The sequence below is a fragment of the Gossypium raimondii genome, chromosome 1, assembly GCF_025698545.1.
Source record: "Gossypium raimondii isolate GPD5lz chromosome 1, ASM2569854v1, whole genome shotgun sequence".
NCBI lineage: Eukaryota > Viridiplantae > Streptophyta > Magnoliopsida > Malvales > Malvaceae > Gossypium > Gossypium raimondii.
Genome location: NC_068565.1, coordinates 16,995,133 through 17,008,628, shown reverse-complemented (window position 1 = coordinate 17,008,628; position 13,496 = coordinate 16,995,133).

The window sequence follows — 13,496 nt, the reverse complement described above, 5'->3', positions numbered from 1 at the left end:
GATGTCTTGTTGTCTTCTTTAGTGATACGAATCATGGGCCATAAAAGAGTGATTCATAAGGGTTTGTTTTACATAGTAGTCTAATCAAAAGAGGTCATGCATGTAAAATGAAATTGAAGCTTAATATTTTCATTCCAGACTTCATTTCTAACCATTTTGAATTGGTTCATGACATTTATGAGGTCAAAACATGGAAGGAAGAAGTTCGTTAGATGAATTTTATTGTTATTGAAAACTTTTCATCTTTGGCAAAACTTTCGGTTTTAGGATTTTTTTATTATTTCTAGTTATTTTTGTCTTTAAAAACTTTATATTTTGATATCTTTTTCATTTTGGAAACTTTCCTTGCTTTTCAAAAAAATTTCTAGAAAATGAAAAACTGCTCACTTTCTTATTTTTTGAGAAATTCAATCCCATCCTGCCCCTGAAACATCATTTTGGAAAAGTGAATAATTCTTTGGAGTCATATTTAAAAGATGTATCCACATTTCCACTCAAATGGTAAAGCCAATAAGTTACCAAAATTATGGTTTCTACAAATTTTATTTTGTTATTTTTCATAAACTTTTCATTTTATTTCTTTTTAAAAAATCTATGACAAGGTAATTAGGTTGATTTATTAGGTCATTATGTACAAGAAGTATTGGTAATTTTTGTACGTTAGATGAATAGCATGTTTTCCGATGGTATTAGAAATAGTTGTTTTGGGACTACAAATCCATGAGTAAGACTATATTATTATTTAATATTTATGAGTCAATTAGAAAATTATATAGAATTTTGGTTTAATAATTTTATAAATTGAACGAATAGATAAGTAAATTAGTTCAGTTCACAAGTTAAGTGATTTTTGAAAATGAGGTATTAAGACCCCGTTTCCATAATTTAAGGCATATTTACAAAGCCACATTATAGGTGAATTGAAGTTTGGTCTGTAACAACCTGTTTTCAGTGAAATTGGAATAGTGGTTTTGGGACCACAAATCCGAGGTCAAAATAAAATTTATTTTAATATTACTTTATGGTCTATAGTATGATAGAAAATTTAGTTAAGAAATTTTATCGTTTACATGTCTAATTTGATGCAAAAGACCAAATTGCATAAAGTGCAAAAGTTGAATTCTAGTAGCTAAAGGTACCAAATAGCTATAGAATTTAGAATTTGAGGTCTTTATATGGCAAATAGACCATTTAGTGTGGTTAGTAGATAAGAATGATTATTCATCATTGGAATTTAGTAAATTAGGAAGGTTAATTTTGGAAAGTAAATGATAAAGTGATGATAAATTAATTAAATAATTAAATTATTATCATTTTCATCATTTTCCCAAAATAAAAACATGGAAACCCTAGCCATGGAAGCTTGAAGATAGACAAGCTTATTTTGCTTAATTAGGTGATTATTCTTCTCCCGTTTTTAATGATTTTTATGTTTCTGAGTTTGTAATAGCTTAATCTAGCTATCTCGGGGATTAATTTCTAAAAATATTAAAGTGTTAGGGTTTTTCCATGTATGATTATAGTTGAATTATGAATTTTGGTATAAAATAAAAAGTTGTTGATAGATAAACAACTTCTAAAAAGAGAATTGTGATAGAATTATGATATAGGGACTAAATTGAAATGATGAAAATTTTATGGAAAAATTCTAAATTTTGTGAAATACATGGGTTGCTATGGATATGTATGAAAATCAGTTAGGCTTGAAATAAGGATTAAATTGAATGAATTTCATTTTTCGAGCCTAGGGATAATCGTAATTAAATAAAAGTATAGAGGCAAAATAGTAATGTTTCCAAAGATGTGTATTGGACAGAATTGAATATGAATTATATTAAATTGAGTTAAATTCATTCGTATAGATCCGGATAGACCTACTATGGAGTTAGATTGAGAAAAAGAGAAAGTATTGGATTAATAGCCTACGAATTTACGTACACTTGTCAAAGTAAGTTCGTGTAACTAAATTGTATATTTATATGTTTTAAATTGAATATTATTGTGTGTGATTTGTATAAAATGCCATGTATATTATTGACCACATATTCGACAAGTGCCGAGTCCCATTTGAACCTTAAAAATTAGAAAGATACAAATGACATGTCATTAGGGTTCTCGAATTTGTTGTGATCCTGTATGTGTTGTGGACACACCACAGCTCTTATGAGAGTCCCGATACTTGGCAATCACAAGCTTCTCATTATTTAGATCTCATGAGCTTCCCGATTAATGGCTCTCTTGAGCTTCTCAATATTTGGCTCGCAAGAGCTTCCCATTATTCAGCTCATATGAGTTTCCCGTTATATGGCTCGGAAAAGCTTCCCATTTACATGAATTGATAGATTACAGTTTTGTACACTTCGTGTGTACTACCCTTGTATCCAACGATATTTTAAATGGTTCAACGAGCAAAGTTCTTATATGAGATATTATGAGTTCGAAATGAACTATTACCCGTATATACATGAAGTACATAGAAATTATATTACCTAATATACTGATGCATTAATTGGTTGTTACTGAAATGTGGAACTTGCTTGATGACTTTGTTCATCCATGATTAAGGGCTATTATATGTGATTACTTGGATAACATGATGAGGATATGTGTTTAGGGTTTTGGCCAAGTTGGTTTGAATAATTCTTGTATGCTTATCTTTTATGTGAAATAACGGTAAGTTAAATTCCATGTTATATGAACTTACTAAGGTTAACTGCTTGCTCTGTTTTATTTTCCCTGTCTTCTAGTAATTCGGAAGCTCGATTTGGTTGGAAGCTGGCCAGAGTTACTTCACACTATGCATTGGCCCATTTCGGTATATATAGTAAGTCAATTTTAGTTATAATGGCATGTTTAGGTTAATTTGGCCCAATGTTGGCATGTAAATGTTTTGTTGTGATTAGCCATTTGAATGAGTTGTGTTTGATATATTTTGATATATATATATATGGCTTATCATGTTTGATGTGTTTTTGATCTGTTTGAGTGATGGTGAACTTATAAGTATATTGATAATTGGTTTGAATTGGTATATTTGGCATAATTATGCATATATGTGGTTGGACCAATAACTGATTGTGGATGTTGATTGACATGTTATAAGATGTTATTTGGGGTGCCTAAAGACATATTGGTTGTATGTTGTGATAACACATGTTTAGGACATGGTTCTAGCTTGATTTAAATGTCTTGTTATGGCCTGGTGATGTGCAAATTAATGTGTATAGGTTGATGTCAATTTGGGTGAGAAATGTGGCGTGGAAAATGACCTATTTTCATCCACACAGTCAAAGACACGGGCGTGTGTCTCAATTGTGTGTGACACACGGCTAGATGACATAGTCGTGTGTCCCCTTCATCTTTGAAATTGAAAAACAGAATGCTCACACGGCCTAGCACACCGGCATGTGGCTAGGCCGTGTGACCCAAGTCAAAGAGCTTATAAGTTTGGACACGGGCTGGGACACAGTCATGTGTCCCTATTTCTAATGCCCACAGGGCCTCGCCACACGGGCATGTGTCCCCTACACTGTTGAAAATTTTTAATGTCTTCTGAAAAATTCATTGAGTACCCAGTTTAGTCCTGATTTATTCCTAATATGTATTTTGGGCCTCGAGGGCTCACATAATGGACAATATGATTGACTTTGATTTGTTTCTGATATGAATGTTTGTTGATATGAAATGTCTGTTATTTGATCTGTAAATTTTGGTAATGCTCTATAACCCTGTTTCGGCGACGGATATGGGTTAGGGGTGTTACATTTATTGGTATCAAAGCTACAGTTTAGTCGATTCTCAGACTAACGTAACATATACGAGTTTAGTTATGCCATTATATAACTTGTGATAGTGTGATATCTCTTAACCGTTTTAAAATATGTTTTCATATAGCAATGCTGATTTCAAAGAAGCTAAAAGTAATGCTCAAGCCTCTGTACAAAGAGTAGCCTCGAGTAGTAGAAGGCATGTATCTGAGGGTCGAGGAAGAGAGGCTAAAGAAGCCTTCTTCTGAATGATGAATGAATGGCTTACTGAATTTATATGAACAAATCCAGTTGTACAACAACCTCCACCCCCTCCTACTCCTCAACCGGTTCTTGATATACCTTAAAGCACATAACTTATTAGAGCTGGTAAGCCTCCTATTGATAAAATTTGTAAGTATGGTGCAAAAGAATTTCGAGCGACAGCTAAAAATGATCCTGAAAGATTTGAGTTCTGGTTAGAAAATACCATAAAGGTTCTTAATGAATTATCTTGTACACCGGCTGAATGTCTTAAATGTGCAGTATCTCTGTTAAAAGATGCAGTTTACTAGTGGTGGAACACATTAATTTCTGTTGTGCCAAAAGAAAGGGTCACCTGGGAATTCTTTCAAACCGAGTTCCGAAGAAATACATCAGTCAAAGGTTTCTTGACCAGAAACGTAAAGAATTCTTGGACCTTAAACAGGGTCTTATGACAGTATCTGACTATGAATAATAATTTCTCCAATTGAGCAAATATGCTAGAGAATGTATTTCGATTGAAACTGCAATGTGTAAGCAGTTTGAAGATGGCTTAAATGAAGACATAAAATTTTGGTCGGGATTCTTGAGTTGAAAGAATTTTTTGTATTGGCTGATCAAGCTTATAAAGCTGAAGAGCTGAGCAAAGAGAAGAGACAAGCTAAGATTGAAGCTAGAACTTCAAGTAAAAGATTTACGTGAAAATCACACCAGTCGGCATCAATGGAATCAAAAAAAATATCATGACCATTCTAGTACTTCTGCGGGGTACTCTGAGAGAGATAGAGGTACTCGACATTCCAGTCCTAGATTTCAGGCTACATCTTTAACAAGTACAGGTAGTTTTAGAAACACCAAACCCAAGTGCAAGAACTGTAACAAGCTACATTTTGGTGAGTGTAGAATGAAGAGTGGAGCTTGTTTTAGATGTGGTTCCTTTGACTATTATCTTAGAGATTGCCTAGAGAAACCCGAAAAAGATATGATTCAAACTTCAAGGCCGAGCAACACAACTACGAGAGATAGACCACCCCGTAATCCCAAAAATGTGAGTGGTAGTCCTGGTATGATGAAAGATTCCACTATTAGATCTGAAGAACAAGCACCAACTAGGACTTATGCTATTCATGCACATGAAGATGCTTCTGTGCCAGATGTTATTACTGGTACTTTTTCCCTTATTGATACTGATGTAACTGCTTGAATTGACCCTGGTTTGACTCATTCATATATTTGCACGAATTTAGTGTCTAGTAAAAATTTACTTGTTGAATCCACTGAATTCGTGGTTAAAGTATCGAACCCTCTAGGCCACTATGTAATAGTTGAGAATATTTGCAAGAACTGTCCCTTAATGATACGGGGTTACTGTTTCCCGACTAATTTGATGCTATTATCGTTCGATAAATTTGATGTGATTTGGGGTATAAATTGGTTAACTCTGCATGATGCTGCAGTAAATTGTAAACAAAAGCATATTATATTGAAATGTCAGAATAGTAAAATGCTCTATATTGAATCAAAAAAATTGGACGGGTTGCCTAATGTGATATCAGCTATGTCAGCATAGAAATATGTGAGAAAGGGTTGTAATGTTTACCTTGCTTATGTATTGGGTACTAAATCGTCTGAGTCGAAGATTAAATCAGTGCTAGTGGTTTATGAGTATCCTAATGTGTTTCCATAGGAGTTACCTGGATTACTGCCAGTCAGAGAGGTCGAATTTGCTATAGATCTTGTACCTTGAACAACACTGATATCAATAGCACCATACAGAATGGCTCCTACAGAGTTAAAAAAATTGAAAGCACAGTTGCAAAAATTGAATGATAGGGGTTTTGCTTGACCTAGTTTTTCACCTTGGGGTGCACCAGTTCTTTTCGTTAAGAAAAAGGACAGATCATTGAGATATTGCATTGATTACCGACAGCTCAACAAAGTTACAATCAAGAATAAATATCAATTGCCTCATATCGATGATTTGTTTGATCAATTGAAAGGTGCCATAGTGTTTCAAATATTGATCTTCGTTCTGGTTATTACCAATCTCGAGTGAAAGATTTTGATGTGCCAAAAACAGCATTCAGAACCAAGTATGGACATTATGAATTTCTCGTGATGCCTTTTGGTTTAACTAATACACCTTCGATATTTATGAATTTGATGAATAGAATTTTCAAATCGTATTTGGATAGATTTGTTGTGGTATTTATTGATGATATTCTGGTATATTCTCGAGAAGAGACTTAACATGCCGAACATCTGAGAATATTTTTGTAAACTTTGTGAGCAAAACATTTGTATGCTAAATTTAGCAAATATGAACTTTGTGAGAAAGACTTTGTTTGCTTTATGAGCAATGAATACCCGATCTTCATTATCTGATGATGGCTCAATTTTAGCTGAGTTAAAAGCTAAACCGACGGTTTTATAACAGATCTGTGAACCTTAGAAATATGATAATGAGTTGTAAGCTAAAATGGGTACAGTGTGAGTCGATTTTTGATTCAGAATTTCAAATAGGACATGATGATTGTTTGTTATTTAGAGAAAAAATTGTGTACCAAAGAATCCAAAGCTTATACAGAAAATTTTGCATGAAGCTCATAGTGGTAGCATGTCTGTTCATCCGGGAAGTAATAAAATGACAATGATTTGAAACAGATGTACTACTGGCAGGGAATGAAACGTGATATTTCTGATTTTGTATCTAGATGTTTGATATGTCAGCAAGTTAAAGCTGAACATCAGGTACCTTCAGGACTGTTACAGCCAGTGACGATACTTGAGTGGAAATGGGATAGAGTTACTATAGATTTTGTATCCGGTTTACCCCTATCCCTGAAAAATAAAGATTCCATATGGGTTATCGTCGATCGTTTGAAGAAGTCTATACATTTTATTCTGGTATGTACGGATTTCTCACTTGATAGATTGGTTGAGCTATATGTGTTTGAGATTGTCAGGTTGTATGGAGTGTCAGTTTCCATCATTTCGGATACAGATCCGCAGTTTACATCACAATTCTAGGAAAATTGCAAGAAGCTTTGGGTACTCAATTACATTTTAGCACTGCATTTCACCCTCAGACTGATGGTGAATCTGAGTGTGTGATTCAAATTCTTCAAGATATGCTTCCGTGTTGTGTTTTAGAGTTCGAATGCAATTGGGAGAAATATTTATCGTTAGTCGAATTCGCATATAATAAAAGTTATCAATCAAGCATAAAGATGGCACCGTATGAGGCTCTGTATAGCCGCAAATGCAGAACTCCATTATATTGGACTGGGCTCAGTGAGAAAAAGATACATGGAGTTGATTCGATTCGTGAAACTGAAGAAAAAAATAAAAATGATCCGAAATAGTTTAAAAGCAACTTCAGATCGTCAGAAATCTTAAGTTGATCTTAAATGTAAAGAGATAGAATTTCAAGTTGGTGACAAGGTATTTCTGAAAGTTTCACCTTGGAAGAAAGTTCTTCGGTTTGGTCATAAAGGAAAGCTAAGTCCGCAATTTATCGGTCCGTATAAAATTACGGAAAGAATTAGATTTGTTGCGTATCGATTAGCTTTGCCGTCAGAACTAGAAAATATTTACAATGTTTTTCACATGTCCATGTTACAACAGTATCGATCTGACCCTTCACATGTTATTTCTCCGACGGATGTTGAAATTCAACCTGACATGACATACTGTGAAGAACCGATCAAAATTCTTGTACGAGAGGTGAAAGAGTTAAGAAATAAAAATGTAGCTTTACTAAAAGTCCTCTGGCAATGACATGGAATAGAAGAAGCTACATGGGAACCCAAGGAAACTATGGGAACGCAATATCCAAACCTCTTTACTGGTAAGATTTTCGAAGACAAAAATCCTTTTAGGGGGAGAGTTTAATAGCCCGTTTTTAGTGAAATCGAAATAGTGGTTTCAAGACCACAAATCTGAGGTCAGAAGAAAATTTATTTTAATATTATTTTATAGTCTATAGTATGATAGAAATATCGTATGAAAATTTCGTTAAGAAAATTTATCATTTACATGTCAAATTTGATGCAAAGGACCAAATTGCATAAACTGCAAAATTTGAATTCTAGTAGCTAAAGGTACCAAATAGCTATGGAATTTAAAAATTGAGGTCCTTATATGGCAAATAGACCATTTAGTGTAGTTAGTAGATAAGAATGATTATTCATCATTGGAATTTAGTAAATTAGTGAGCTTAATTTTGGAATGTAAAAGATAAATTGATGATAAATGAATTAAATAATAAAATTATTATCATTTTCATCATCTTTCCTAAAATAAAAATATGGAAACCCTAGCCATGGAAGCTTGAAGATAGACAAGCTTATTTTGCTTAATTATGTGAGTACTCTTGTCCCGTTTTTAATGACTTTTATGTTCCCAAGATCGTAATTGCTTAATCTTGCTATCTCGGGGATTAATTTGTAATACTATTAAAGTTTTAGGGTTTTTCCATGGGTGAGTATAGTTGAATTATGAATTTTTATGGTAGAAAATGGAAGGTTGTTGATAGATAAACAACTTTTGTAAAAAGAATTTTGATGAAATTATGATTTAGGGACTAAATTGAAACGATGAAAATTTTATGGAAAATTTCTAAATTTTGTGAAATACATGGGCTACTATGGATATGTATGAAAATCTGTTAGGCTTGAAATAAGGATTAAATTGTATGAATTTCATTTTCCGAGCCTAGGGACAAAATCATATTTAATTAAAAGTATAGGAAATAGTAATTTTGTCAAAGATGCGTATTGGATAGAATTGAATATGAATTATATTAAATTAATTTAAATTCATTCGTATAGATCACGATAGACCTAATACAGAGTTAGATCGAGGAAAAGAAAAAGTATTAGATTAGTAGCGTACGAATTTACGTACACTTGTCAAGGTAAGTTCGTGTAACTAAATTGTTTATTTATATGTTTTAAATTGAATATTATTGTGTGTTATTTGTATAAAATGTCATGTATTATATCAACCACATATCCGACAAGTACAGAGTCCCGTTTGAACCTTAAAAATTTGAAGGATACAAATGAATGTCATTAGGGTTCCCGAATTGGTTTTGATCATGCACGTGTTGCGGACACACCACAATTCTTGTGAGCGTCCCAATACTTGGCTCTCACGAGCTTCCTGATATTTAGCTCCCATGAGCTTCTCGATTAATGGCTCTCTTGAGCTTCCCGATATTTGGCTCGTAAGAGCTTCCCGTTATACAGCTCACATGAGCTTCTCGTTATATGGCTCGGAAGAGCTTCCCATTTATATTTTTGTATAACCATACATGTACATGAATTGACAGATTACAATTTTGTACACTTCGTGTGTACTACCCCTGTATCCAAAGATATTTTAAATGGTTCAACGGGCAAAGTTCTGATATGAGATATTATGAGTTCGAAATGAACTATTACCCCTATATACATGAAGTACATGGAAATTATATTACCTGGTATACTGATGCATGAATTGGTTTTTACTGGACTGTGGAACTTGCTTGATGACTTTGTTCATCCATGATTAAGGGATATTATATGTGATTACTTGGCTAACATGATGAGGATATGTGTTTAGGCTTCTGGCCAAGTTGTTTTGGATAATTCTTGTATGCTTACCTTATATGTGAAATAATGGTAAGTTAAATTCCATGTTATACAAACTTGCTAAGCTTAAATGTTTACTCTATTTTATTTTCCCTATTTTATAGTAATTCGAAAGCTCGATTTGGTTAGAAGCTAGCCGGAGTTACCTCACACTATCCATCGACCCATTTCGGTACATATAGTAAATCAATTTTGGTTATAATTGCAGGTATAGGTTAATTTGGCCAAATGTTGGCATGTAAATGTTTTGTTGTGATTACCCTTTTGAATTGCTTGTGTTTGATATATTTTGATGTATATATATGGCTTATCATGTTTGATGTGTGTTTGATATGTTTGAGTGATGGTGAACTTATAAGTATATTGATAATTGGTTTGAATTGGTATATTTGGCATAATTATGCATATCTATGGTTGGACCAATAAGTGATTGTGGATGTTGATTGACATGTTATAAGATGTTATTTCAGGTGCCTAAAGGCATATTGGTTGTATGTTGTTATAACACATGATTAAGACATGATTCTAGCTTGATTTAAATGTCTTGTTATGTCTTGGTGATGTGCAAATTAATGTGTATAGGTTGATGTCAATTTGAGTGAGAAATGTGGCTTGGAAAATGGTCTATTTTCGTCCACACGGGCGGAGACACGTGTGTGTCGCAACCGTGTGGACACACGGCCAGATGACATGGTTATGTGCCCCCTTCATCTTTTAAATAGCAAAACAGAATGCTCACACGGCCTAGCACACGGACGTGTGGCTTGGCCGTGTGACCCAAGTCAAAGAGCTCATAACTTTAGATATGAGCTGGTACACGGCCGTGTGTCCCTATTTCGAAAGCCTACACGGCCTGAGACACGAGTGTGTCTCTTGGCCGTGTGCGGCCTAGCCACACGGGCATGTGTCCCCTACACTGTGGAATAAATTTTAATATTTTTCAAAAAATTCTTTGAGTACCCGGTTTAGTCTCGATTTATTAATAATATGTATTTTTGGCCTCGATGGCTCACATAATGTACAATATAATTGATTTTTATTTGTTTCTGATATGAATGCTAGTTGATAAGAAATGTCTGTTATTTGATTTGTAAATTCTGGTAATGCTCCGTAACCTTGTTTTGGTGACGGATATGGGTTAAGGGTGTTACATGGTCTGATAGTTTTTACGATTGATTGCTTAATTAAGTAAAAGGATTAAATTATAAAAGAGATAAAAGTTAATTGCTATAAATTTAAATACTAAAGGGACCAATATGGTGATTAAACCATGGTCAAAAAGTCCAAGTGGTGGTGGATATGATTAATCCACTAACTTTTGGGCTATTTGCTTATTATGTCCTAATTATTTTAGGGTTCAATTGAAATTAAGCTTGTTTAATTCAAAATTTGAAACAATTGAAGGACCACTTGTACAATTAAGTCTTCCTTAGATGGTAATTATACCATATACTTATATTATAGACATTTATGGACATGTTTTAGAAATTATATATCTTATAATTAAAAGGTTCTAATGGTAAGTTTGTAAATAAGTAAATTATAATTAAAATAAAAGCCAAATTGAAATGTTATCTTTATTCTTCTACCAAAAGGCCGAAACACCATTTTTAAGGGGAGAGCAAGCTTTGGCTACCTAGAGTTCTCTATTGGATCAAGAATGGGTTGAACATCGAGGCATAGACAAGTTTTTGAATAGTCCATGTACCATTGTTATCGCTGTAGTTTAGTCTGGTAAGTTCGTTCGATTTAATTTTCATACATTTTAAATGTATTATGTGAACTTAATTGTATAATGTTGGATAATATTGATGTATGTAATTGGGAATGGAAATAATGAATTGATATGGTATCGATTTCTGATTAAAATACTCTGAGCTGGTAAACGTAGGATAGAGTACGATTGGCATGCCAATAGGTTATTTTGCGAGCGATACGAGATTGATATGAGATGTGACGATGATTTCTGTATATGCTCTGTTCATGGAATATACTGAGCTCCTGCATTTGTTGTTAACTATCATGTTATACTACAGTGTTTCCTGGTGTGTTATGGGGCAGATGTTAGCCTAGGAGCTAGGCACTTAGTGCGGGGGTGTGTTATCAATTGGATTGGCTCATATGAGCTTCTAGTGTAGTTAACTATGTACTCATATCCATGTATTGTTCATTGGGAATTGTTTATTTATCACTTAATGCTATTGAAATGTGGAAAATTGGTTTGTACTATTGTTTGAGCATTACTCACCTGTTGTGAGTTGTGATTGAAAGGAAGTTAATAACCTTGTTGACAGGAACTCTATTTATAAATCTTGGTATTTGAATTATTATTTTAATATGGTAAGCTTTATTGTTTAATCGACAAACTTACTAAGCTTTACGAAATCTTTCTCGTGTCCTTGTCTCTTTCTATGTAGATTATATTTTGTGGAAATCGATAGATTGGATCAACTTGAAGAATCACACTGTCCGAGGATCTTTGGGTAGCTTTTGAATTCGACTTGGCTTATAAGGCATGTAATAGGAACATTTGGTTATGTTATCTAATGTTTCATAACTACATGTAATGTGTTTTGGCTGTGCATTTTGATGTTGTGGTATGAGTAGTTAAATGTGGTATGTATGTATAATTCCATGTTTAAGCATAAGTGAACAAGCATGAAATCGTAAGTTTAGCTTGAATTAGGTATGGTATAAATGGATTGAAGGTAACTTATATTTGAGTGTGTTATGGCTTGTGTAATGTAACTAAAGTAGTGAAAAGTTGGGTGATTAAGATGTGGTTCCATTGATGATAAATTGGTTAGGTCTTTGATTGTTGATTTGGTATATTTTGGTTGTTCTTGAATGTGTTTTGAGGTCTTATGATCATATGTTATAAGTTGGTTCAGGCACCAAAGCATTTGGAGAAAAAATGAGAAATTTTGGGTTATTTTTGGCACACATAGTCTAGGACACAGGCTGTCACATGACCATGTGTCGCACACGGGTAACCCACATGGGCATGTGCCCCGAACATGTTTTGTTCATGGCTCACACGGGTTGGCACATGGCCTACAACATGGCCGTGTGACCCAAGTCAGTGAGTTACATGGGTGGACACGCGAGTGAGGACACAAGCGTATAGAGTAGCAACATGGTCTGAGCTCTATCACACGGCCTAGACACACAGCCCGTATGACCCTTGTTTTGAAAATTTTCACTTTTACCCCAAATCTTCTAGTTTGTCTCGAATTGGTCCCTGATTGTTCCTAAACTATTTTAATGGCCTCATAGGCTTGATTTAAAACCCTTAAGTGTAGGTACTACTCTGATCTGAATTATTTATAAATTTCATTAATTAATTCGGTAACTTGATGTTATATGTTATTGATTGTTCTGAATCATCTGGTAATACTCTGCAACCTTAATCCAATGATGGAAACGAGTTATGGGTGTTACATTTAGTGGTATTAGAGCTACAGTTTAGTCGATTCTCGGATGAACGTAGCGTGCTTAAAGTCTTCAAATTACATTCCTAATAAACAAGTGATAGTGTGATATTGATTGATTTGATTTAACCCTTATTTTTCTTACAAATTTAATGAATGTTATTAGAATCTGATCATATTGACCTTGATAAGGTAAATGGTAATGTTCTAACTTCTAAACAGGAGGTAAGTTATAGTTTATCGATTTTGTAAATGCCTGATAGTGAAGTCGAAATGCCTTTTCAACTTAATGAGTCAGTGGTTCACAGCAATGGCGTGAGCCAATTTAGTGGCTCTACAACTTCTACTCCCCTGATATGCTTCTTATGGCACCCCTGGGTCCTCAACTGACTACAATAGTTCGATGGATCTCGATTAAT